Here is a 24,319-nt window from a genome sequence, read left to right as displayed (position 1 = left end):
TGGACTAATAAATAATGCCTGAGTAAATAACATTTAAAAGAACTGTGCTTAGAAGTCATTCTCCAGGAGGATCTTGGAACTTCTTGTGTCATTTGCCAAGGGCTTCTATACCCACATGCATATAAATGCCTTTTTAATTAATATTGGGAAGTAAACAACTCTTTAATGGAGATAAGAGTTATCTAACAATAAAACCAGGAATATAAATAGATTGCAAATATCTAATTTACATTTAGAGAGAGTATTTACCATATAAAAATTTAAAAAATCAGTCTACAAAAAAAATGTTTAGAAACCCATGATGGAGCTTCCAATTTGTATTACTATTTGGAGGTAGTGAAGTGCCAGGGTTCTGAAATGAACCCTGGAAACAGTGCAAGGAGTCTGAAGTGTCCATGGTCCTGAAAGACAGGTTAAAACAAACAGTAAAAAAAGATGATTGAAACAAACAGGAGTAATGTTGATGCAAGCTAAGTCAAGTATCAGAATCAAAGGTCAACAGTTAGAGGTCATCTATTTATGTAATAGAAAACCCTAAATCACTAGTCGTATTCTTTTAGCAAGCTAAAAAGAAGAGGTGGGTTATCCAAAGAAGTGATATTTGAGAGAAGCAAGCTATTAGAAAGCACCTAGCCTAAGACTGCTCACCTCCCAGAGGTCCCATATAAAATGGGTAGCTTGATCCAGATGACAAAGGCAGCTTGTCTCCTGTAACTGATGGATATATATATATAAAAGAGTATGATGAATGATAAATACAGAAGGCTGGTGCAATTGCCCATCAAGCCAGCAATAATGCCAGTCCAGGCTGGATGACTGAACTGATTTCCACTGTAATGGCCAGAGGCCTCCCCTCACCCTTTTAACAGAGATCAGTAAGCAGATGAAAAGTCTCATAAGTACAATCCTTTTCAAGCCTTACAATGAGGTTCAGCTCTGTCGTGTCCAGCCCTGATATCTTAGTAGAGTAGAAAATATGGCTTCATTCAGCCTTTGAGATCTGTAAGCTAGTTAGTGAAGTCACACTCAGACAGCTAATTTGTTGACATCCCTGATATTGAGATTTTATCATCAGATACTAATGTTGTTAACACTAATGTTGTTGTTGACATATTGGTGGCAATTGTAGGTCTATTGTTGAACATACAGAAAACAAAAATAATGTCCACAGAGAATCTACACAAATTTGAATTGGACAACGAAGAAATAGAAATAGTAAGCTAACTCTCATACCTGGGATCAAACATTGATAGAAATGGAGACTGCAGCCAGGAAATCTGAAAAAGATTAAGAATGAGAATGACAGCTATGAAAGAACTAGAGAAGATCCTAAAATGCAAGGATATACAACTGAGCACAAAAGTTGAAATCGTACAATAAATAATAATAATAAAAGTTTTATTTATATACCGCCCTTCCGTAGATCAGGGCGGTTTCCAACATAAAATGCAATACAAAGCCAAATCAATACAATAAAAACATTACAACAGTACAACAATATAAAAACAATATAAAGCCCCGTTAGCCCTTCCTCTTTGCCACAGGAGAGGAAGGGAGGCCCACTGGACTCTATTCGGGGAATGCCAGATGGAAAAGAAAGGTTTTTAAGTCCTTTCTACATTGGGCCAGGGAGGTAGTCGAGCGGAGCTCTATGGGCAGCATGTTCCAAAGGGCCGGAGCGGCGATGGAGAATGTCCTCCTCGTAGTGGAGGACAGCCTAGCCCCTGGCACCCTAAGGAGTTGCTGCCCAGATGTTCTGAGGGTGCGGGGCGGAATGTACGGAGAGAGGCGGTCCTTCAGGTATCCTGGGCCCAAGCCATTTAGAGCTTTATAGGTCATTACCTATAAAGCTCTAAATTACAAGCCATTGTATTCCCTATTGCCATCTATGGATGTGAGGGCCGGACAGATAAGGAGGAGAATAGGAGGAAAATCAACCGTTCAAAACGTAGTGCTGGAGAAGAGTGCTAAGGATTCCATGGACAGCCAAAAAGACAAACAAATGGGTCCTAAAGCAGATCAAGTCAGAAATCTCCCTAGAAGCCAAGATGACGGGCCCGAACAGACAGGCCAAAATAAAGCTGCTTCAGGTCTCTTTGGAGGTATGCTGTTTAAATGACACATGCATCCTAAGAGGTCAGATGCTGTGCGAAAGCTGTGCTCCAGTCCTTAGGACAGCAGCATGACTTTGGCATGGCTTCCGGCATTTTAGGCATGCATCATTTAAACAGCACATTTCCAAACTGGCCCAAAACAGCTTTATTTTGGCCTGTCTGTTCGGGCCTGACAAAACTCAGGTTGATGTACTTTGGACATATCATGAGAAGACATGAATCATCAGAAAAAACAGTAATGCTAGGAAAGGTAGAGGGAAGTAGAAAGAGAGGAAGGTGCATGCACGATGGATGGACTCTATTAAAGTATTCGTGAATATGAATTTGCAGGAGTTGAGCATAGCAGTGGAGGACAGAGGGTCTTGGAGATGTCTCATCAGCAGGGTTGCCATGGGTCGAGATCAACTTGAGGCCAGTTAACAACAACAACAACAACCTTACCAAAATATTTTGTATAGAAATTAACTTTAGCCAATAATAGACAGTTCAGAAAAGTAAACTTGCAGTATACTCTCTAATGCTAATCTGTCATGAGTAAAGAAGGTGACATCAAAAGGCTAAATACAAGGAAATTACTTATTAAATCTATATGGTGATTCTTTTCCCCCCCCCTATATCGTTATGAATCATAGACATGAAGAGAAGCCATGGCTGAATGGTTGATTGGTTGGTTGTTTTAGAACAGTGGTTCCCAAACTTTAGTTCTCCAGATGTTTTGGACTTCAGCCCCCAGAATTCTTGACTGTTGGCCAAGCTTGACTGGGGCCTCTAGGAGGTGAAGTCCCAAACAAAGTTTGGGAATCACTCTTTTAGCAAATCCTTATTGTTATGTTAATATCAGGATTTATGAATTGTACTTAATTAATGAAATAATCAGAGAGATTTTAGTGAATAAGAAGAACACTTTCTTTAACAATAACTTGACAATCAAAACACTTGTTTGACAAAGGAACTGTGAAACCCTTCTGACAAACTACCCCCATTTTACTCAGACTGTATAACTAAATCCTAGTGTAAATCCACTGAAACAACAGGAACTTGATTAATGGAAATTATGTTACTAACATTTTGTTAATTCCATTGATTGAGCGAGCGTACTGTACCTGGAACTAGCAATAGAATTTAGGTCTTTGGATTCTTCTCAAATTTCTTCAGACATTTTGCTGGAGGAACAATAAATATGCTTACATTTAATTGGACTTCTGGCAAAGTACTGAGAGTAACTCAATAAGTCTAAATTATGGACTATGCCAGCTTTTCATTAGGGGAACATTTGTCCAAAAGTTTCCATTAACTTTGTCAGAGACACTAAAATTCTACCAAAAGAAAAAGCCTCTGCAAGAGTCCATTTCTTCCTCCAGCCCTGTTCTCCATTTTGTCACGAATTGACTTCCGCATCACACAGCTGAAAGAACTAGCCTTCCATATTTAAAATAGCAAGAACTTTATTCCAGTAACACAGGTGTTAAGAGGAAGACATTTGTAGACAGAACTGCCATAATCCACAAACACTGACATAAAATTAACAATGTCCCGCCCTAACATTCTGCAGGCTTTACTTTGCTTTGTTTGCAAACTAAAGCATACTTGCCCTCTCCAACTATATTTGCCCAATCTACCCGACCTCACATTTTCAGCCTTGTCTCTGTTTTCCATTCCCCACAACAGTTGCCCATTCCAGTGCCAGGCAACAATCTTCCCTATGCACCACTATTAAGTGTTTAAACCTGCATGATGTCTCAGATCATTCCCCAACAACAAAAGTTATATACACTAAAACTTCCAAACTAATATATTAACCAATATAACAAATAAATACAATACATACACACAATATATAACAGATTCGGTTAGATTTTGACACATTTCTCCATTCCCAACTCTGCACTGAGTTGTCAGTTGGCTGAAAGTTCCTTTGCCATTGAGTATATTTTGTTCTCATGAGATGTTTTGCAGGGTTCCCATATACCTCCAGAGGGTTCCCTATATATGTCTTGTACTTCTGACCCCTTGTATGTGGGTGCTGCTACTGGATTATTTCAGCAATAGCACTCACATATACATTCAAGGCAGAGAAAATTATTTTCTTCTTCTTTTTAAGGATCTGTGAGAAATATCCTTGAAGGAGCTTACACATGAAGCTATGAAGACAGAATATGACTCCTTTAAGGAATGTAACAACCAAGCTTTCCTGCTTTAATATATTAAAAATCCCAGCCACCCAAAGTAGGAGAGCTCTTTAAAGTTTTGATAAAAATGTATTGTCTTCAGTGTTGCCAGTCACCCTCGAAGAGAATCTCTGTATTGGTTCCCCGGAATGGCACCAAATTCCCTGAAAGGGAGGCGGGACTTCCTTTTCAGGGGCGCAAGGCACCATGGGAAGGCCTAAAGGGGGCGGGACTGGTTTCATCCAGACTTCCTGGTCAGTTTTTATTGGCCATTGTTTGGGCGGGAAAGTTGAAATTCCCTGGAAACTCCCCGGAAATTTTGCAACCACAGAAATGAGATGGAAAGAAATTAAATTCCCCTGTTTCTGGGGAATTTCCCAGAAACTGGCAACCCTGGTTTGTCTTCCTGAATAATAATTTTAAAAATCCTACCAAATGAGAACTAGCAAGGTAACTATTCTAATATTGCAGTGTTAAATAAACAGAGCTATTTCTCTTTTATTCTCTTCTCTTTTTTCCCTTCCTTCCTTCCTTCCTTCCTTCCTTCCTTCCATTCCTACTTAGTTTTCACAAGTTTTGGAATTTGCTTTCCAAGAAAAGTTCATTTGCAATCTGGAGTTCTGGAGGGCCGAAACCTCAAGTAATGAATGTAGCCATTCTCAGTCTATATGAAACTGCAGAAATAGTGAAGCACATAGCTTTTTGTACACTGGACCCAAGCCCATTTCAAGCTGTTGAGAGCTAGCCAAGAGAAGCTGCATCTTTTGACACCTGGAGATCAACACCTCTATTCAAAAAATAAAAGTGCCAGACAGTTACTGCTCAAAGACACACATCTCTACATTTCTACTAAGGGAAAGATGATTCCATATTTGGTGTCTTCTTCCTCTTTGTTTATTTAAAACATCTCTGTACTGCCTTTCAAGATAAAACTTATCCAAGAAAGTCTATTCAGTAGGACTGGGAAACAGTGCAATGTAAAGTTTACTCACTGAACACAACACAAGTGTTTAAAATAGCCACAGCAGTTTAAAAAAAAAAAGTTTGCATTCAGTAAAATCAGCCTGAAATGAAAGCCAGTCACTAGTACCAATATGAGTAAACCCATCAGATCAATTGTTGAATGGTAAATCACCACTTGTATAAAAACACATTTACTCAATAGCCCTATTCCACTTGGTCCACAGTGGAAAAGAGAGAACAGAATCTCAGGATGTGAGGTTTTTATCTCTCAAATTAGGCCAACACATTCTGGCCAGAAAATATTTGTAAGGTTTTACTGAGAAAAAACTTTTTAACTTTTATTTGACAACATCATACATTTGTCATTGAACATCCTAGATTGTGCAGTGCCTTGTCCTCCTTTGTGGTTAGGACATCTAGTCAAACTGTGAGAGTCTCTCCCAAAGCCATCAGATTCTTTGGCTGACTTCTGTGCATTATGAAGATTATTGCATGCACCTCATCCCATCTTTTTCCCAATGGGATACAGACACGTTTAACTTCAAAGATGGGTGTTACCGCATTCTCCCATTTGCAGCCCATATGCAGCCCAGGCTTATCCCACTGCTCTTCAAGGACAGGATTTTCTCGTCCTTGAAAAACCATGGGATAAGCCCAGGTTGCATATGGGATGCATGCGAGAGAATGCGGTAAGACCCTTCTTTGAAGTTAAACACGCATGTATCTCATCAGGAATATAATGGAATAAGATCTGTGTAATAATCTCCTACGTGTTTGCAAAATATTTACAGTTCTGTTGACTTCATATTTTAGTTGTTGTTTTGTTTTATTTTGTTTGTGATTGAAAAGAAAGTTATAATTCATTAATGATATTAATAAATGCCTGGCTTCAGTTAATTCAACACCCTGATTAATAAGAATTTAGATTTCTACTATTTAGCATTCAAAGCATGTTTGTAGAGGCTGAAAAACATTTCAGTCAAACAATTCCAGTTAAGCATTGACTACAAAATACAGTGGTGATAGTTGATGACGTTGATGATCTGAAACGTCTGTGAACCCATCTACCCATCTCTGAAAACACTACATGTTTTAGCTGAGCAGGAAGTTACACTGTTGTCTTCAATTATGCTTTCAGAGAAACTGGAAGTGGGTGCCAACCTACAGAAACTCTTTTTGCAAATTTCATCAGTCTGAATAGTTTCACTGTGGGTTAACATTTACAGATACTTTGCCTGAATTTTGCTTTCGGTGAAATTAGAAAGTGACTTTGGAAGATACTACCTTTTCCCTACCGAAAGTATGATGGAGGGAGCAGGAGAGAAGGAGGGAGAAGTGTGCCAACTAAATCACAGCGCCAATTTGATCGGCTCTCCTTGTCAGTTGATTTTGATAAGCGTTCCATTGACAAAGCCCTCCGCATAAATGAATGTTGATGTTAACAATAATAGCAGAAAAGCAATCATTATCCATTGTTCTGATGCAGTGAACCGACTGACTTCTATATAGCGGCCTTTTGTGATGCATTTCACAGGGATGTGGCAAGGAGGAGTGGGGAGAGAGAATAAACACATTCTCTAGCTTGCACCTTTCAACCATCTTCCTTGTTCTAGAAACAAAATAATAGATGGAAATGATACCTACATCTATGCAACTTCCCCCCTACCCATAACTCCTCCTCCCCATAACTGTTTTGCAGAGTATATTATTTTATTTACTTACTGGTTTTACTATCAGAGGGAAGGCTTGGCTCTGTTTTGGGCCAGTATCATCATAAACTAAATGTGTTTATTTTATTGTTTGAAATTGTTAGAACCACTTCCTCACAAAGGGTCCAGTCAGTTTATAAAAGTATAGATAAACTGTTAACACAAATATATGCATAGCACATGTTGGCGGTGGGGGGGGGGCAACTCATCATGAGCAAGATTTGGGCTGAGCATAGTGAGACCATGGTGATGAGACCCTCTACATGCTAGGAAATGGGTTGGAAAAGAAACAGACCAAAATCAGAAATGGTTAGAGGATCACTTCAAGGTGAACTGCAAGAGAACAATTCGCCTCTTTTTAAAGGGGCAGTCCAAGGAGCATGGAAGGGCTGAAAGCCATAAGAACAGACTTGATGGACTGCTTGTGGTCCCAAGACCATATTTGTCCATCCCTGATATAATACAATAGAGTGTATGAAACTAGAAACAGGATAATATATTTCAAAAACAAACAGAACCAAAACTACTTCTAAAATGCTTTGGCCAATGTACTGTTTTTTTAACATGATAGTGAAGCCAGCTGAGTATCTTTCAGGAAAGTATCTCTAACTGAGTAAAAGCCAATGAAAAAAAGCTTCATTGTTTGGATGTTATTGAGTAAAAGCCAGAGACTGAAGCTTCAGAGGTATCCTTCCGAGAATATAAAGTATACATAAGACATCTCTGCTAAAGAACCTTTGTCAGAAGATCTCGGCACTGGCAAACTGATAGTGACTAAAGGCACCCAAAGAAAATCTGTAGCTGTCTACCTGTCATTCTTGATACTATTGCCTTAATCAAATGTTAATTTCAAGAATAATTTGGGACTATGTTTAAAATAATCAAGAAGTTGGGGGGCTGGAGCTTCACATTACAGAATTCTTGCTACCATAAAAGCCATCCTGCTTGTTAGCTACTTTGGTTTCTGGAACAGGGACCATCAAGTTTTATTATAACTGCGTAATGACTCCCCTTCTTTTTTGCAGTACTGAGACTAAGATGTTGCTGCACAAAAGTGCTCTCGTTTGGGGAATCTGGAAATCACCGTTGATTTCCATGTAATGCATGAAAATCACAATATGTTAAACTGAGAATAGGTATGGAAAGAATATCTTAAAAGATTCAGGGGAAAAAATCCAAAATGTGTTTCTCTACTGTCAGGAATCCATAAGGAGAAAAATCCTGGATTTATGATAATCTTTTCAATTTAAGATTTATTATCTGCAAAATTTGTATATGACATTTTTGTACGGAAAACAGCATTTTCTGCATGGGAGAGAGTATTTTCTATGTAAATTATGTCCACAACTACAGCATTTTCTGTACAGAAAAATCACATTTTCTGTTTTCCATGGAAGAAATGCTGTTTTTCTGTGCAATAAATACTGTGAATTTTGTGCAGAATAAGTCCCAAATAGTGAGGAAGGAAATTATTGAAGTAGTACAACCCTAATAAAAATAATAATAAACAGGTTTGCAAAAAACTAGATAGATCCCTTATGTGGCACAGGACATCTCAGGCCTGGTGTTAAATCTGCTCCACTTCTTTTCCCTATCTGTCCCTTTAGGCCACCCACCCTTAGACATGACACCATCATTTGGTTATTTCCTAGTTTTTGTACATCTTTCCTTGATTTCAAAAGCTTTACATGCTTCTCCTAAACCTTCTGTTCAGTTCATCTTCATTACAGACCATAGCTGCTAAAGCTTAATTGTATTTAGTAAAAGCATCAAAAGGCCTAAATAACATAAAGATCCCAGATCCCAGCTGATCTTGGAAGTTATGCAGTGTCTACCCTGGTTACAACTTGGATGGGAGATTGCCAATGAATTTCAGGTACTGTGTGTGCTATATTTCAGAGGACAGAACTGTCAAAACCACTTTTCAATAGTCCTTGCCTAAGAAAACCCTATGGAATTCATAGGGTCACCATATGTTGACAAAAGATTATATATATATATATATATATACAACAAACTAAAATCAGTATAAAATTCCATGTTACCAGTCTGGGTGTGCTGATTCCTACAAAATCTGCCCTCTTCAAATTAGGTATCTTCCAATATTATGTCCTGGTGTGTGTTACTGGCATCCTACTGACTTCACTGGAACCCCTTCAGTATTTGAGCTGGCATCAAAGTACTCTTTGGCCTTTGAGGTCTGGTTTATTTCAAGGCTGGTCTCACCAGGAAGGCAGTGGAACACAATAACTGTGACATCCACATTCTGGAATTATCTGCAAAGAGAATTCCAACATCCTGTTTCTTTTTGTGTCTTTCAGCAACAGCACAGGCCTGTTGGTCCTTAAGATTTTCCCCTGCTATTGATGCCAAGTTCTTAGTGACTGATGGCAATGGTGTGGTGGTGTGGTTGTAACTTTAATATCTGTGGTATGTGCCTTTCATTATTGTTTGTAATTTTGCACATGGCCTTTGACTAGTTCTATAAAGAAAAGGTGCCTTTTATCAATTTGCATCAGTGAAGAAAAGGGGGTGCCGATAAAAAGGGGGGGGATATATTTAAGGCAAAATATGTGGCAGGACTTTTAATTATTTGCATGGCTGGGAAATCATGAGAGGAGTATTCCAGATGACTGAAAACATCTGAGAGCCCATGAAAACAGAAGTAGTCACATTCTCTGTTAAGGAGGTGTGGAAATATGACCATGCAAACAAAACCTATCCCAAGGAAAATTTAGCACCCAGCTAGCATTAGCTCAAAACAGCTGGGCAGGCAGAATCCTTGGCAAGGCTAAGAAAAAGGTACGTACTCTTTCATTTCAAAGATGACTGCTTACTGGGTTACAGCTGTGCATCTGTGTGGTCTAGAGAAACTACACATTGCTTGCAAATGCCTGTAACTGGCAGTCTACCAGAAAACTGTAATGGGAAAAAATGAAACCAGAGATAAACCACAGAGGTACTCTTCTGAGACAATAAATGGAATAAGCAGAACAGTTTTCTGGATGCAGAACCTTTTTTCATGCAATGGAGCATTATGTCACATGAGTGCTCACCTGTTTTCTGGTTGGAGTCAAGTAGCCATCATAATGGTTTGCCACCTGAATGAGAACTCAGCCTCTCATTATAAATCTCAATGTAGACTATCAAAATATCTCATAGTTCAGTGGTAGATCCCATGCAGAAGACCTCAGGGATTGTCCCCAACATCTCTAGGTAATGTTGAGTGACACTCTTGTCTGAAATCCTTGAGAAGCATTGGCAGACAGTGTAAACCAGAAGATGGCAACATGTGATCCCTGGGCTATTTCGAGCATCCAAGGCCATTTTTACAGGCTCTGCAGCCCCCACCAATACCCCCAAATTGGCATTACACCAAGAAATGTGTTTCTGTGTGAAAGCAAGGCACTGGAGAAGCAATTATGATATTTGTGAGAAGAATGATACTTCCTAAAGTGTTCTTGGAAAGTGATTCCCTTCTAAAACAAAGCTGGAGTGGCCATTTTTTTAGTTTGAAAACGTACTTTAGATACTAAAAGTAAGGCTTGGTAGCAGTTGTAGAAGATGCATCTCATTATGGGATCTAACAGTGTAAAACTAGCCTGGAAAGTCTCCGGTGAGTTGTGACTTCCATGACAGTAGCGTATTTAATCCATTCAGAGTTTTATGCTGGAATTTAAAGGAGTTTTCTCAAGTGGTCTACCTAGTTGGGCGGTCGGGTTCTTCATTTTTAATAGTTCCTTCAAATTTCAGAATAAAACCCAGAATGAATTCACTGCCCCAATAACATGGAAGCTGCCATTGGCTTGAGGGCCAACGAAAGTTGCCCAACTGGGCATAGACAATACCTAAATCAGGAGTAGCTTTGATTTGATCTAGGTATTTGATATGATCGAGGTGTTGACCTTTCTGTAATACACACTTTACCAGTCTACCCACTGCTCAAGTGCTTAAAGAAGCTGTTCATATTTAATTATATTATTATTATTATTATTATTATTATTATTATTATTATTATTATTTATGGTATTTATACCCCGCCCTTCAGCCCTAAAGGCTCTCAGAGCGGCTTACAATTATTATTATTTTTAATTAGATGGTTCCCTGCCCTCAGGTTTACAATCTAAAAAGACACGACACAAAAGGAGAAGGGAATGGTGGTGGGAAGGGGATCAGGTCCAGCAGTTCTTCTCTTTCTCTGAGACCTGGACCAAGTAATGGATTTCTGCCCTTGAAAATGGTTTTATGTATCACTCATATTATTTTGCAGTATCAGTCACTGTAGGTACTGTGATTTCTTCATTTCATATGATTCTGTAATTAATATTGTTTGCTGTAATTCAGAATATGTTATTTTCTATCAGCAACTGGGTTTATAAAGAAATGGTGCCTAGGTTAATTTGAGAACAAAGGGTACCATTTGCACCTCTGTGTGATGCTAATTGTTAGCTTCAGTCTATAGCAGACAATTGAACGCTGGGTAGCTTTCTGTTATCCCAATCTCTCTTATAGCCCCACTGCACCCCACCACCCTGAAAATGACCACGATTCTTATCTTCTCTCTCTTGGCATCTTCCTTTGACAGGCCTAGACTGACAGCTTGAGTTTTCTAAAGGCTGCTTCCAGAAATGTTCAGAGGGATTAGAAGGTTATCTGAGTGCTATTGTTGGTGGTTTGGGCATAATGCTGGCTTTCTCCAGTCTGAGCTGTCAGATAACAAGGGGGCAAACAGTTAATTAAGTAAACTGAGAATGTTTGGGCTTTTCTTTTCTTGCTTCCCCCCCCCCCCCCCTTTCTTTGTGCCAATACACTTAGCTTTACTTAGCACATATTGCTAAGCTTCTCCTATTAGGTTCAAAGCTGCTTCCTCTTCTCCTCCCCCCCCCCTGCCATATACAAGTGGCATGGGCAAACTCCTAATTAACAAATTTATTAAGATGTTTCTTATCTCCTTGTAATTTTCACACTGTAAACATCACCCACAGGAGGCTTCACGAAATGATGGGAGAACAGCAGACAAAGACAAAGCATAAGCCAAAGCATTTGTCAGCCTCCTTTAGTTTGCCCCTGGAGTCCCTCTGGGACATTTTGCTGCTGAAGCAAAAGCTAAGATGAAGACCCATTTTCAGTCTGGTCAACAGGTGATTCTTCTTTGCAACACTGTTCATGGAATAGAGCTTTCTACCTAACCTGATAGCATCAGGCCAGCCAAGGGGGCATAGAACAGCTTGTATGTTGTGCATAAATCAGTTCTCTAGCACCTCCTCATTGCTTGCCCACTGTTCTGCCTGGCACCTGCTTGCTGCCCATTTAAAGAAACGTTGCAGTTCAAGTGTGGGCATGCCAGTGTGCATGATGTCAGCAAAGCAAAATATGTAACAATGTCCTGAAATCAAGGGGGAGGGGATATATATTCAGTGGTAGGTTTATTGGCTACACAGCAAAATACAACAAACTCTGTAAAAGAATGCTACCTTTATTAGCCAACCAAAATGCAGAAAATATATCAGGCCACTGGCTTCTTCTCATCAGACAAACATGTTAAAAATCATGCAGGAGAAAAATGGTGACGATATTAGAGTTACAGACCTACATTCTTAAGTTTATCACACGGGACTTGGAAAATAGGAAAAGAGTGGAACAGAAGGGAAAGGAACGGAAAGGGGGAAAACATATGTTATTGCACAGGAGAACACCACAGATGCCGCCGGGACTCCCCAATCCGTTCCCCAACCATTCCACAGTAGCCAATTTTGAATGACTGTTCAGAATCGTTCTTCAAAATCGGCTGCTATGGAACGGTTGGGGAACAGATTGAAGACTCCTGGCGGCATTGGCAGTGTTCTCCCGTGTGATAACATATGTTTTCCCCCTTCCATTCTGCTCTGTTCCAGTTCTTGAAGTCCCGTGTGATAAACTTATCTGTCTAGATGTTGTCAGTTAAGATGCTACTGAAAGATTTCAATGCAGGCAGAAGCTACTCCCATCATTGGCCATGTGAGAATTAGGGACAAAGAGCAATAAAAAACAGGTAAAAGAGCCTATCAGACATACAACCACAAGCAGCTAGTAACAGGGCTACTATCCTCCACCCACTCCTCTTCCTCTTCGCATACTTTGCTTGAGGCAGCTGCCTCACTGTGTCTAGTAATAGAGATGGCATGTCCTCTTTTATCAATTAACATTTTCAAGTGTATTTTATATATAAGGAATGGGGCACTTGAAAACACACTTTATATTTAATACCCAGGCAGGCCAGGCTACAAGATATATACATTTCTTCAAAACTGTTATCCCATTTGTATCTCATTAATACAGTATGGTGTAGTGATCAGAGCTGGCAATCAGAGTTCGATTCCCCACTCAGGCGTAAGCAAGTCACAGTCTCTCAGCCACAGAAGATGGCAATGGCAAATCCCCTCTGAAGAAACTTGCCAAGAAAACCCTATTATAGTCTCACTTTAGGGTCACCAGATATCAAAAATAATTTGGAGTCACACAACAGCAACAACGACACACAACAACAATATCTTCCAATGAGCTTGAGATAGTGCAGAAGGAGTTATCCCATTTTATCATATGGTATGTGTGGGAGAAGACAACATTCATGATGCAGTGGCATTTGTGTTGAACTAGGACAACCAGCATTTGAATCCCTACTCTGCTATCGAAATCAATTTGTTAGCCTTGGACAAGTCATCCTCTCAACCTAAGAGGACATCAATAATAAACCTCCCCTGAATAAATCATATAAAGAAAACCTTGTGACAGAGTCACCATAAGTCAGAGTCACCTTGAAGGAACATAAGAACAACAACAACAATATGAGATAGTTTAGGCTGAAAAAGAGTGACTGGCCAAAAGCTATTCAGTAACCTTCAAAGCTGAACAGAAATTCAAATCCAGGATTTTCCTAATCTTTCCTACACTCTACCCACTATACCACATAGACAACCAAAAGCTTGGAGATACTAACTGACTGCTTAAGCTATGAAACACTGACCACAAATCAAAAGATTTTTTGGTACTCAGTTTTTGTTGGGCTGTACCAATCCAGACTGCTGGTGTGAGATTTCAGTAGGTTTCTCTATACTATATCTTTTAAACCCTTCTCAGTAGGAAGTGTTCCAGAGAGATAGCCTTCTCACAGAAGAGTAAGAGCGGGTGTAGTATTTTCTAGCACAACTAGTTTTTAAATGCAAGGAATTTAAAATATTACCAAACTATGCACTAGCAAATTTATCTAGCATTGCCCAGTTTGATGGTGATGCTATTGGAATAAAACAAAGGTTTGCCTAATAGCACCTGCTGTAAAATCTGTTTCACATTAAGTTCCATGCAAAATGAAACCAGATGAAATCCAAAACCAGATTTCTCCCGTGCTTCCCCCCCCCCAAAATAAATAATATCTGTTTGTGGATTTGTCTCAAATCTGTAACAAATGTTCAGTGTTGCCATGGCTGATGTACATGAGTTGGCTTATGTCCTCAATGAAATAATAGTTTGACTGCTAATACCTATAATTCATAATGAATTTCATACCAAATTACATGCAAAATGGACCAAAATAGCAATTTTATGAAAAAAGCTAAAGTTTGTCAATCAGTACAGAAATTACACAAAAATGTGCAGGATGTCAATGTAGGTGTGCAATTTTTTTTGGTTAAAATTGGTTCATAAATGTGTGTGCTAAGAGCAACTCACACACACAAACATGCAAACAGTTTATTCTGGATGCGGCTGAAGTACTTGATGATAAATTCTAAATCTCTACTTTATTTCTAAATCTTTACTTTAATAATAATAATAATAATAATAAATGCTTTATTTATATACCGCCCTTCTTCCAATCAGGGCGGTGTACAACACAACTTTATTCTCATTTGGTTTTTTGACTCTGTCATCAAGTATTGTATCCCAAGTTGTATAGTATAATACAGAGACAAACAGACAAGCCAAAATTTAAATTATAGTAGAGATGTGGAAGTGTCTAAACAAATGAGGCACCTTCTTCATTCTGAAATGGTATAGCCAAATAGATGTAAGACATGCCATGTGAGGGCTGCTGATCATGTTTCAGTTTGACTTAAATACAACTCTTTCCAATACAGTGCAAGGGAACACTGAGCTGCAATTATTGTTGGAAAAAATTAATCAGGCAAAATGCTTAGACTACAACCCGTGACAAATTTCTATCCTATGAACATTTCCAGACCAATAAATTTAGCCGCCTAGGTTCATTGCACTCACAGAGTGTAACAACACAAATGGAAAAGAAAAGCCACAATGAACACTTATATATATATAAAAAGACGAAAGAAAGAAAACAGATAAATGATGAAAACTGTCTTGGAGATTTTGTGCCCTTATGATTTACTGGGAGCAGCTGTCCAAATACATTTGCATAGATGACAGTAATGGGGGCTTGTAATTTGAAGCCAGAAACCATTTGTAGCACGTCACTTGTGATTTCACTGAGCAAAAGCTATAGCCACATACTTTCAGTGGCAATACATTTGCAATTCTTTCCATATTAGAACAGAACAGGAATTTCTTGTTATAAATTTGACATCAGACTGTAGCAGGCTGAGAACTAACATGCATTCAGCCTGCATTAGTAGGTATCATTACCCAGTAGGAGCAGCTTTACTATTATAGCATCCCAAGGAATGCATTCTGGGGGGAAGGGGCTTTCTTAGGTTTCGATTGCCAGCATTGCCTTAATATATACCCTTTTGTTGCCTTGCCATCTTTTTATGTGCCCATTTTTTTTGACAGAAGATACATCTAGCTATTTGTAAGATTTCCCCTTCCTCTTTTAGTTTCTTCTCCCTCTCCTTCTCAGTCTTTTCCTCATCTTTTCTTTTGAAAAGTGGATCAGACTTATTAAATGTGCATGGGTGAAATTGCACAAATTCAGCATTCAGCTAGGGTCAAATTAGATGTTACATTAAGGAGCAGCTGCCACTGAAAATAGCAGTCATACATCTACTATGACTATATCTAGTATTACTCTCCTCCATTCATATGTTCAAGTACAATCTACCCCACACGCTATTAGCATGTTCTGTTTTGTATCTCCTCCTGCCTGCTCCCTCTGCCACTGGTAGCCAGTAAGAGAGACCAGGGAAACTTTTTGTCAGGAAACCCCATGTTATGAAACCAGTATATTCTGCTACTACATCTCAAGGAAGGGAGATCTGTACGTTGTGGCTACTAAATCTTAATGTTTATATATATGCTAGCATAAAAAGTTTTCCTTCATTCCAATTATAAGCAAAATCATTAATATCAACCTGAGCATGAGGTATACTAGGTACACTTACTGATCAAGCATAAGGTGGGAGAATGTGTATGCAGAACATTCACATATAAGAGTTGTTCTAGAAGACTAAAGTCCAAAACACACTGGAGAAGTAATTCAGTTTGAAACCGCTTTAACTGCCCTGGCTCAATGCTAGGCAATCATGGGAATTGAAGTTTATTATGTCACCAGAGATCTCTGACAGAGAAGGCTAAATGTCCCACAAAACCACAGTTCCCAGAATTCCTTAGCATCGAGCCAGGGCAGTTAAAGTAGTGTCATGCTGGATTATTTCTGCAGTGTGTTTTGGACCTAAGAAGCAAAACTAAGGACATTATTGCACTGACAAAAAACCCGACTTCTTCCCAACAGGATACAGTCAGGGTGCAGATTGCTACTGAGAATTATTGCACATAATTCACACTAATTCCACCAGGTGATTGCAGCCCAGGTCCCAGACACGTTTCGGAGTCCACTTTTCAAAGTCAGAAAGCTCCAGACTTTGAAAAGCAGACTCCAAAGTGCACCTGGGACCCAGGATGCATTCTCCTGGCAGAATCGGCAGCGAATTACAGGCGATAATTCCCAGTAGCGACCCGCACCCCAGCTGTATCCAGTTGGGGTTTTTTGTCACTGTGATAAGATCCTAAAAAGAAGCCATACTGCAAATCAAAGAGTCCATAGAGGCCACATTAAAAACTATGAAGCAAAGTGAGATCATCAGTATCTCTGAATCAGAAACATTTAACTTAACAAGTCACATAAGAAATGCATGGTAGGCAAGGATATTAAATGTTAATATTTCTGGATACACAATATGATTCTAAATGCATTTATTCAGCAAGAAGAACTTAGAGGCTCGACAGACGGTCAGCTCCGTGCCACCCCTTTTAGCCCTGCATCGTTGCCACAACAACCAATTGGTGCAGCAACGATGCACTCCCTCCTAGGAGTAAAAAGAAGCTGCTATAAGCAGCTTCCTGGAAGGGATGCAATTGGCACATGTGCGCGCCCCAATCGTGTCACTTCCTGCCAGCACCATTTGGCCACTGCGCGCCAACTGTGTGGATGGTGGTGACACATGATGGTGGTGTCCTCACGAACTAGGCCTGCTGTCCAGCCTCATCTAACCCTAGTTTGTGGTGAGGGCACCGCAAAGTGCCCATCTGTACCAGGCCTTACTTCACAAAGCTCACCAAGGTCCTGACACAATGAGATTCCAGCATTTTGGCATCTGTGTCACCAAGATCTTGGAGGAGCTACTTTTTTGAACCATAATTTCCAGAATCTTCCAGGTGGTCATTATTCCAAGAGATGAGAATCAAGTCAGTTCATATCAAAATTTGCAAGGCTGAATTCTTCAGACAACCCTTTGTCACACTTCCATCCAGTTCTCTGAAATCTCAGACTCTGTCCTCTTTTCTTGTTGTTGTTGTGTGCCTTCAAATTGTTTCTGGAGGGGTATGTGTCTTTGCCTTCCTATAAGGTAGTGTGACTTGCATAAGGCCACTCAGTGAATTTCCATGACTGAGCAGGGACTCAAAACCTGGTCTCCAGATTCATAGAAGGATCTCTTCCGGCGGGCCTTCCCAGACTAACCTCCAGCTGAATGAACCAAATTGATCCATTCACTCTTTCACCACCTCTCCTGATGGTCCCTTGGAATGATTCAACCTGTGTTGATCCTTAGTTACAAATTTGTAACTAAGTACATTGTATTGGGGATATTGTATTGTATCTTGATGTTTATGTGCAATTTTAGCAGAAGGAGGGAGGATTAATTAATTATTGTCTGTATATCTGTTTTATTGGACTGTTGTTACCCGCCTAGATCCCAGAAGGGAGAGGTGGGATATAAATAAATTTATTATTATTATTATTATTATTATTATTATTATTATTATTATAGTCCAACAACACCCAAACCACTACACCATACCGGTTCTCATCCCTCTTTTCAACTCTTATCAGTCTGCTGATTAAGTAAAGACCACCTGCTCTGAGTGTTTTGGCTACAGACTGTGAGTCCTAGTACTGCAAGATATAGAAATTATGCTTAGCATTTTAAGTTTGGTCTCCTGTCTCCTCTTAGCAATGTCGTTTATGCTGGATTTAGAGTTTGTATTCACCAACTACATCTCCAACTTTCCTCCAAGATCTACTGCCCAAAGCAAATGTAAGACTGTTTTGTATTTATACTTACAGAGTACAGCAGAGTAGTTCTATAAGCTTATGGCTATAAAACTCTGGGCACATGTAGAAAGGTTTTATAAGCTCAAACAGATATTCAGAGATACAGTAGAGTGCTGAGATTTGGTTACAGACATTCCTAAATTTGACTTACTCAGGTGCAAATCTGCTTAGTCAGCCATTTCTCCTGCTGGGGGTAAAAGGTACAAAGTGACCTTAAAGAAAGGATGATGTAACCATAGGGGCTATTAATTGGCCTATTGCCCAACTGATATTTTAAGTTACCACAATACTAGAAATTTGGGGAAAGAAGGAAATTTTCATTGGAGAGAAGAATTCCTCTTTTTTGTCCTCGTTCCATCACCACTTCATAGTTATACCCATGCTGAAACCAGAAGAAAGTCAGGTACTATAACTAGGAATGTGAAAGTTTTGCTGAGATTCCTTGAATCCCATCTGTATTTTCTTCCAATGTTTTGTTTTGTATTAGGTTATGAGACTTTTTTTTCTTCACAATTTCTGATCTTTCCTAGTTATGCATCAATTGATCTAATTCATTTTCTTTCAATAATGGTCATTTTACGCATTTGAATTTTTAAAATGTACATTGATTTGTGCATACTTTATTTATTTCATTTCATTTCATTTGTATGCCACCTTTCTCCCATGGTGGCTTACAGATGAAAACATTTCTTTTTGAAAGTACAATAAAATTTAAAACTATTAAAATCATCTAAAAACAGCATAAAATTACATTAAAATATAGAAACGTTAAAGCATGACTAAAACATTCCTACTTTATTTCTCAGAAATAGCCTATGAGCTCACAAATGTGTGAAAGCTCAAGGCAAGGTGTATATTCTCTCATAAGAAGTCTCAGGAGGTGAAAAAATTGCTACTTTCATCAATACTGTCCTGTTCAACCAAATTTCATTCTATCCTGACTGCAGCAGGAGGGATAGATATGGAGGGCAAAGAACCACAAGCTAATAAGCAAGTCTGCAAATCCTGTTTTGTTCTAGTTTCCAGAGGCATCCCCAGTCACTTTCTTTCCAGTAATACCATACAAAAATATTTTCTATAGCCAGTTTTCAGGTTGATGGGATTTACTTTAAGAGAACTAAAATAGCATATATTTTGTGAGAGCTTAAGCCTCCAATTACTTCCTCCCCCTCAACAAAGTTTATGCTTTCAGCACCTTCCCTTTTATATTTGTAGTAGCTTGTAAAAGCTATATGGCACCAACATATTACTCTGTCTAGATGTCAGTGCTGCTGTTTAAAAAAAAAATACAGTGTTTTCTGTTTTTCCATTTAAGGTACTTTCATGCTAAAATGTTTCTGCAATGGGTGTTGTACACTACAGATGCTGAACAAGGAGGCCATAATTTGTTGGCCTGTGTTATGTATCTAAGCAATCTAAGATTCATCCTCAGAGGGCTTGCCCTCTGACTTTTGATGGCCAGATTATCTCAAGGGATGTTCTAGGATCCAGTGTTAGGGAGCCTGTTCGCTGAGCCCATGACTAGAGTATGTCTCAGGACTTAGAGCTGGCAGGTGGTTGACCAAATACACACACACACACACACACACACACATTTTAGCAGTTAAATGTTCATCATTACTACACAATTGGATTTCAGGTTCAGATCTAGGCCTTGTTTGTAGGGGCCAAAAGACCTATTTTCCCATTATTCTGGAGGCATCCTGTTCAGACCATGAACAGCCCAAAACCCAGTTCTAGTGCAAACAATCAGGATGATTTTTGATATATTAATATATAATCCTTAAAACAAAGTTTAAAAACATTGGCCTGGTACATGCTGCCAATAAGTGGTGTACCAGTGCCGATTCTAGGGTTAGGGATTAGGATATAGCCTAGATAGATAGATAGATAGATAGATAGATAGATAGATAGATAGATAGATAGATTAAAGCCATTAGTAAACTTTGGTTTTAAACTACAAGCTATGTGTTTGTTGTTTTTGAGTCAGCCTCAGTTCTTAAGGAAGCATAGTTTGACAAAGGCACATTTCTACTGCTCTGCTGATTTAAAGCTAGACCCTAACAAGCTTGACTTTGATATTTTTAATATATATTTCAGTATCTTTTGTTTCCTTACTAAAGGCTGAAGCATTAGGAAACTGAAATTACCCTACACTTCTTACTCTGGATCTTCCAGGATGATCCGGAACCATCCGCACGGGCCTCCCACCGAGCCACTCAGTGTATCTGCCATTGTTGCCAGTCACTCATTATGAGGTCAGAACAAGATGCCCAGCCATGTGATCATCTCTAGGCACCTCATTCTGATCTCAGAAGTGAGTGACCCACAGTGGTGGCAGACATGCCAGATGGCTCAGCGGCACCCCGATGCTGATATCTACCCCCATGAAGAGATGAAGGGCCAGGTAATGGAGTGAGGGGGAGCCCAGGATATTCTAAGCTGCCCCAAGGGTATCCTGGCCAGTACAGACAAGGCCCTATTAATTTCAAACCCTTGCATTTTCATATCCAATTTAAATATTTCATTGAATTCTCCGGGGGTTTTTTAATTTAAAAAATTAATACAAGGTCTTCAGATTCTAGCTTCTCTTTTGATATCAAGAGAGGAGAATTTTCCCTAACATACATAGTATTTGATCATCCCAAGTTATTTCCTGGATAAAAGATAAATATTTTTGCAGTGTCAGGTTGGGTGCTTCAAAAAGAAGGGAGAAAATATCATCCGCACGCAGAGATGGCAAAAACTGTATCTTTAACTGTTTTTAATTACTGAATGAAGGGACTCTCTTAATTTCCTCAAACTATTGTTTAATGATAACAAACAATAAGAGAAAGAAATTAACCCTTAACAGAATGCTTCAGCTGTATAAAGTATTCCATGCAGTGTAAAGGATGTACCTACACTACAGATAGCATAGACAGTCCCATACACATACTCCTCATATATTCCTCTGCTTTTCTAAATTCTCTTCTCCAAAGTAGCTTTAGCTCTTTTTCAGGGGTGAGGAAGTGTGGGGAAAATCTTACACATAGTAGCACATACTATTGGAGATTATCGTACCACCCTTTCCTGTCCTTTCCTCCCAAGCTAGGTGTGGGATGTAAACTTTAATAGTCAGATTTTATTGCACACCTCTGTGCCCAGGCAGGAGGCATCTCATATCCAATCATGGTATCTGGTATCAAATCTGGACTTCTCCTGCACTTGCAAAGAACAGGTAAATCCCATTCTTTCAAAAAGTGTGGAAGAAGTCCGGATCGGGTATGGGATGCCATGATCAGGTATGGAATTTCTCCTGCCTAGGCACAGAGATATACAGTAAAATCTGAAGATTAAAGTTTACATCCCACAGCTATCTCAGGAGGAAAGGACAGGAAAAAGCAGTGCAATAATCTCCATTAAGAGTGAGTGCTAGGTCTCACTATGTAGAACAGAACTTACTCACACTTAACTTGAACCTTGGTGACTCTCTTCCTTTTTTTTCATTATCTCCACACTGTCAAAATTTAGATGATCAAGTCCTGAGGAATCCTGCAAAATTCATGTTGATGATGCTACATAAATAATCATAGTATCAGTCGTTGGTAAGGATGTTATTCTCATAAACTACCTAGACAGGCCTTTGAATATACTGATCAGTCTTCTGCATTTGGGACTCAGAATAAGCACATAGCATGCATTATAAAGCCCAAAACTAAATATTTGTTCTAATATGCTGCTTTTTTGCACCCCATTCCTTTATTAAATTGATGCTTTAATTGAGGCCATCTGTTAAAGTGTAGAACTGCCTGGTTCTGTAAAATTTTAGAAGAGAGGAAAATAAAATTACTTGACTCTGCCATATTTTGGAGGGGACCACAAAACCTTGAATAGTTTTCACAGTTCACTCTATGGCAATATGGGAAGAAGGAATGCTTACTGATCCCTGCCTAGTCCATAAACATTGTACCTCCAAGAAAACACAATGATATTATCCCAAACAGAAAGAGTTGCAATGTGGTAACATTTTTTTTAAAACCATGGACCTTGGCCTGCATTTCACATATTTCATAATTTTCAAAGCAGGGAGATCAAACATGAAAATCCTATTCACTCCATATTAGAGGCCTCCCTGGAGTAGGTCTAGAAACTGACATAAGGCAGAAAGCTCTGGGAAAATCCTAGAAATGCTTTTAGCCCATGATAAGAACTGTAGTTCCAAAACAGAGGTGCTTCTCAAATCTCATCACCCAAATTTCTTACTGGAATATGAAGTTCTGATATGAAGTTCTGAATTGCTTGGTCCTGGCGCTGTGGAATCAATTCTGCATTAGTCCTTTAAAAAGAACTCAAAGCTTGCATACAGCGTACACTACACAACTGCATACAGACGTTCCTGGAGTTTCAATTCCTTCACATCTTTCTCTATACCTAGGGATGTAAATTTCATCCTTGTCCATAAGCACAAATAGTTGCAGTAGTTTTCTCCTCATTGCAGCAGAGAAAAATTTGTCTGCAGTGTTCTCCCTATAGTCAAACATCCTGAAGTGCTCTAGAGGAATTTTGCACAACAATATTTTTTTCTGTCCAGGAAACCCATTTTTGGTGCAGAAACGGGTTTGTGTGTGTGTGTGTGTGTGTGTGTGTGTGCGTGCACGCACGCACGCACGCAAAACATATTTTTCTCCACTCTGCAATACTTTAGGACAACTGTACAAAATTCTCTCTCTTCTATTATAGTACTCTTCCCAAAAGGGTTTCCCAAAAATTGAGCAACTGGTTTTTCAACCTAGGAAAGAATAATTACACATATTCATTCTGTTCTTACTCTGCACACAATATACATCATCAGTGCCCATGCTTGCATTATAAAATTTTACACAAATGCACCATTGATATGAATTTAACATACTGGTTTATCAAGTGTCTTTTGTATGACATCTTACCAATTTGCAGGGGTGCAGATGTATATCACAAAACACTGCACAGAAGGAAGCCTGGTGCAACTATACATATGATTGCATCAGAACTGCTTCTATTTGCAGTGTTTTTTTCAATGTACTTGTGTGCATGACCCATATAAGGGTGTGTGTGTGTAGATATACTGAAGAAATCAAAAACTGTGGTAAACTGCACATATGTCAAATGGTCAATTAATTTTAGAAATTCTCCCAGTGAAACTGGAATTCAGGAGAACTGGAATTTGGTCTGAATAAACACAGGGAACAAGAAAGGGAAGAATCTCTTGTTCCTAGTTTTAGCCGCTATTCCCATACATATGGACTTCTGCCCTATAATACCAAGTGTCTGTTAGGAAGCAGCTGTGCAGAGGCTGTGTTCAGTCTGATGAACTAGGGGAGAGTTAGTCCTGCCAAGATTGGCTTGCTAAGAAAAAATCCTCTCTATATTTATCAAATCGCAGCAGATGGTGTTAGCAAGATGGTGTTGCATCAAAGTGTCATGGCTGTAGGCTCTGGTGCCTATTTGTGGAGATCTCCAAGTTGTCACCCTCTTAGCTTTAACAAGATGCTCCAGTAAACCATCCATGTTCACAGAATCCCTATAAAATATTGACTTGGTATCATAATTGTTTTTGAATGTTTTCACAAAATTGTTTGCATCAGCAGTGTAAGACACTTGAAGGCTATGCAACAGGGGTTTAAGATCTGTCTGTGGTTTCAATGAGGGATGACTCCACAGAGGCAAAAGAAGTCCAACTCCTATATTCACAACGAGGCAAGGGAGTTGGTTCATAGTGCCGGGTGCCTAGGATGGCTACATATTATTGTGTATTTGAACGAGATAAAGTATTGTAGGGGTGATTTTAGTGTGAGAATGATGATGATGATGATGATGATGATGATGATGATGATGATGATGATGATG

At 39.1% G+C, this 24,319-nt stretch overlaps 1 protein-coding gene across 2 annotated transcripts in view; it reads left to right on the top strand.

Annotated features, from left to right (window-relative positions):
* The window catches only part of RASGEF1A (RasGEF domain family member 1A), a 325,383-nt gene that overhangs the window by 151,163 nt on the left and 149,901 nt on the right, over window positions 1-24,319 (top strand). The window contains exon 3 of one of the 2 annotated variants that reach the window (XM_042457797.1): window positions 9,276-9,384. The exons of the other annotated variant lie outside the window; for it this stretch is intronic. The gene's annotated coding sequence lies outside the window, so the exon portion shown is untranslated. The remainder of the gene's footprint in view (window positions 1-9,275; window positions 9,385-24,319) is intronic. 2 annotated transcript variants of the gene reach the window in all.

Source organism: Sceloporus undulatus, chromosome 3 (assembly GCF_019175285.1).
Source record: "Sceloporus undulatus isolate JIND9_A2432 ecotype Alabama chromosome 3, SceUnd_v1.1, whole genome shotgun sequence".
Lineage (NCBI taxonomy): Eukaryota > Metazoa > Chordata > Lepidosauria > Squamata > Phrynosomatidae > Sceloporus > Sceloporus undulatus.
This window is presented reverse-complemented; position numbering and strand designations above follow the sequence as displayed.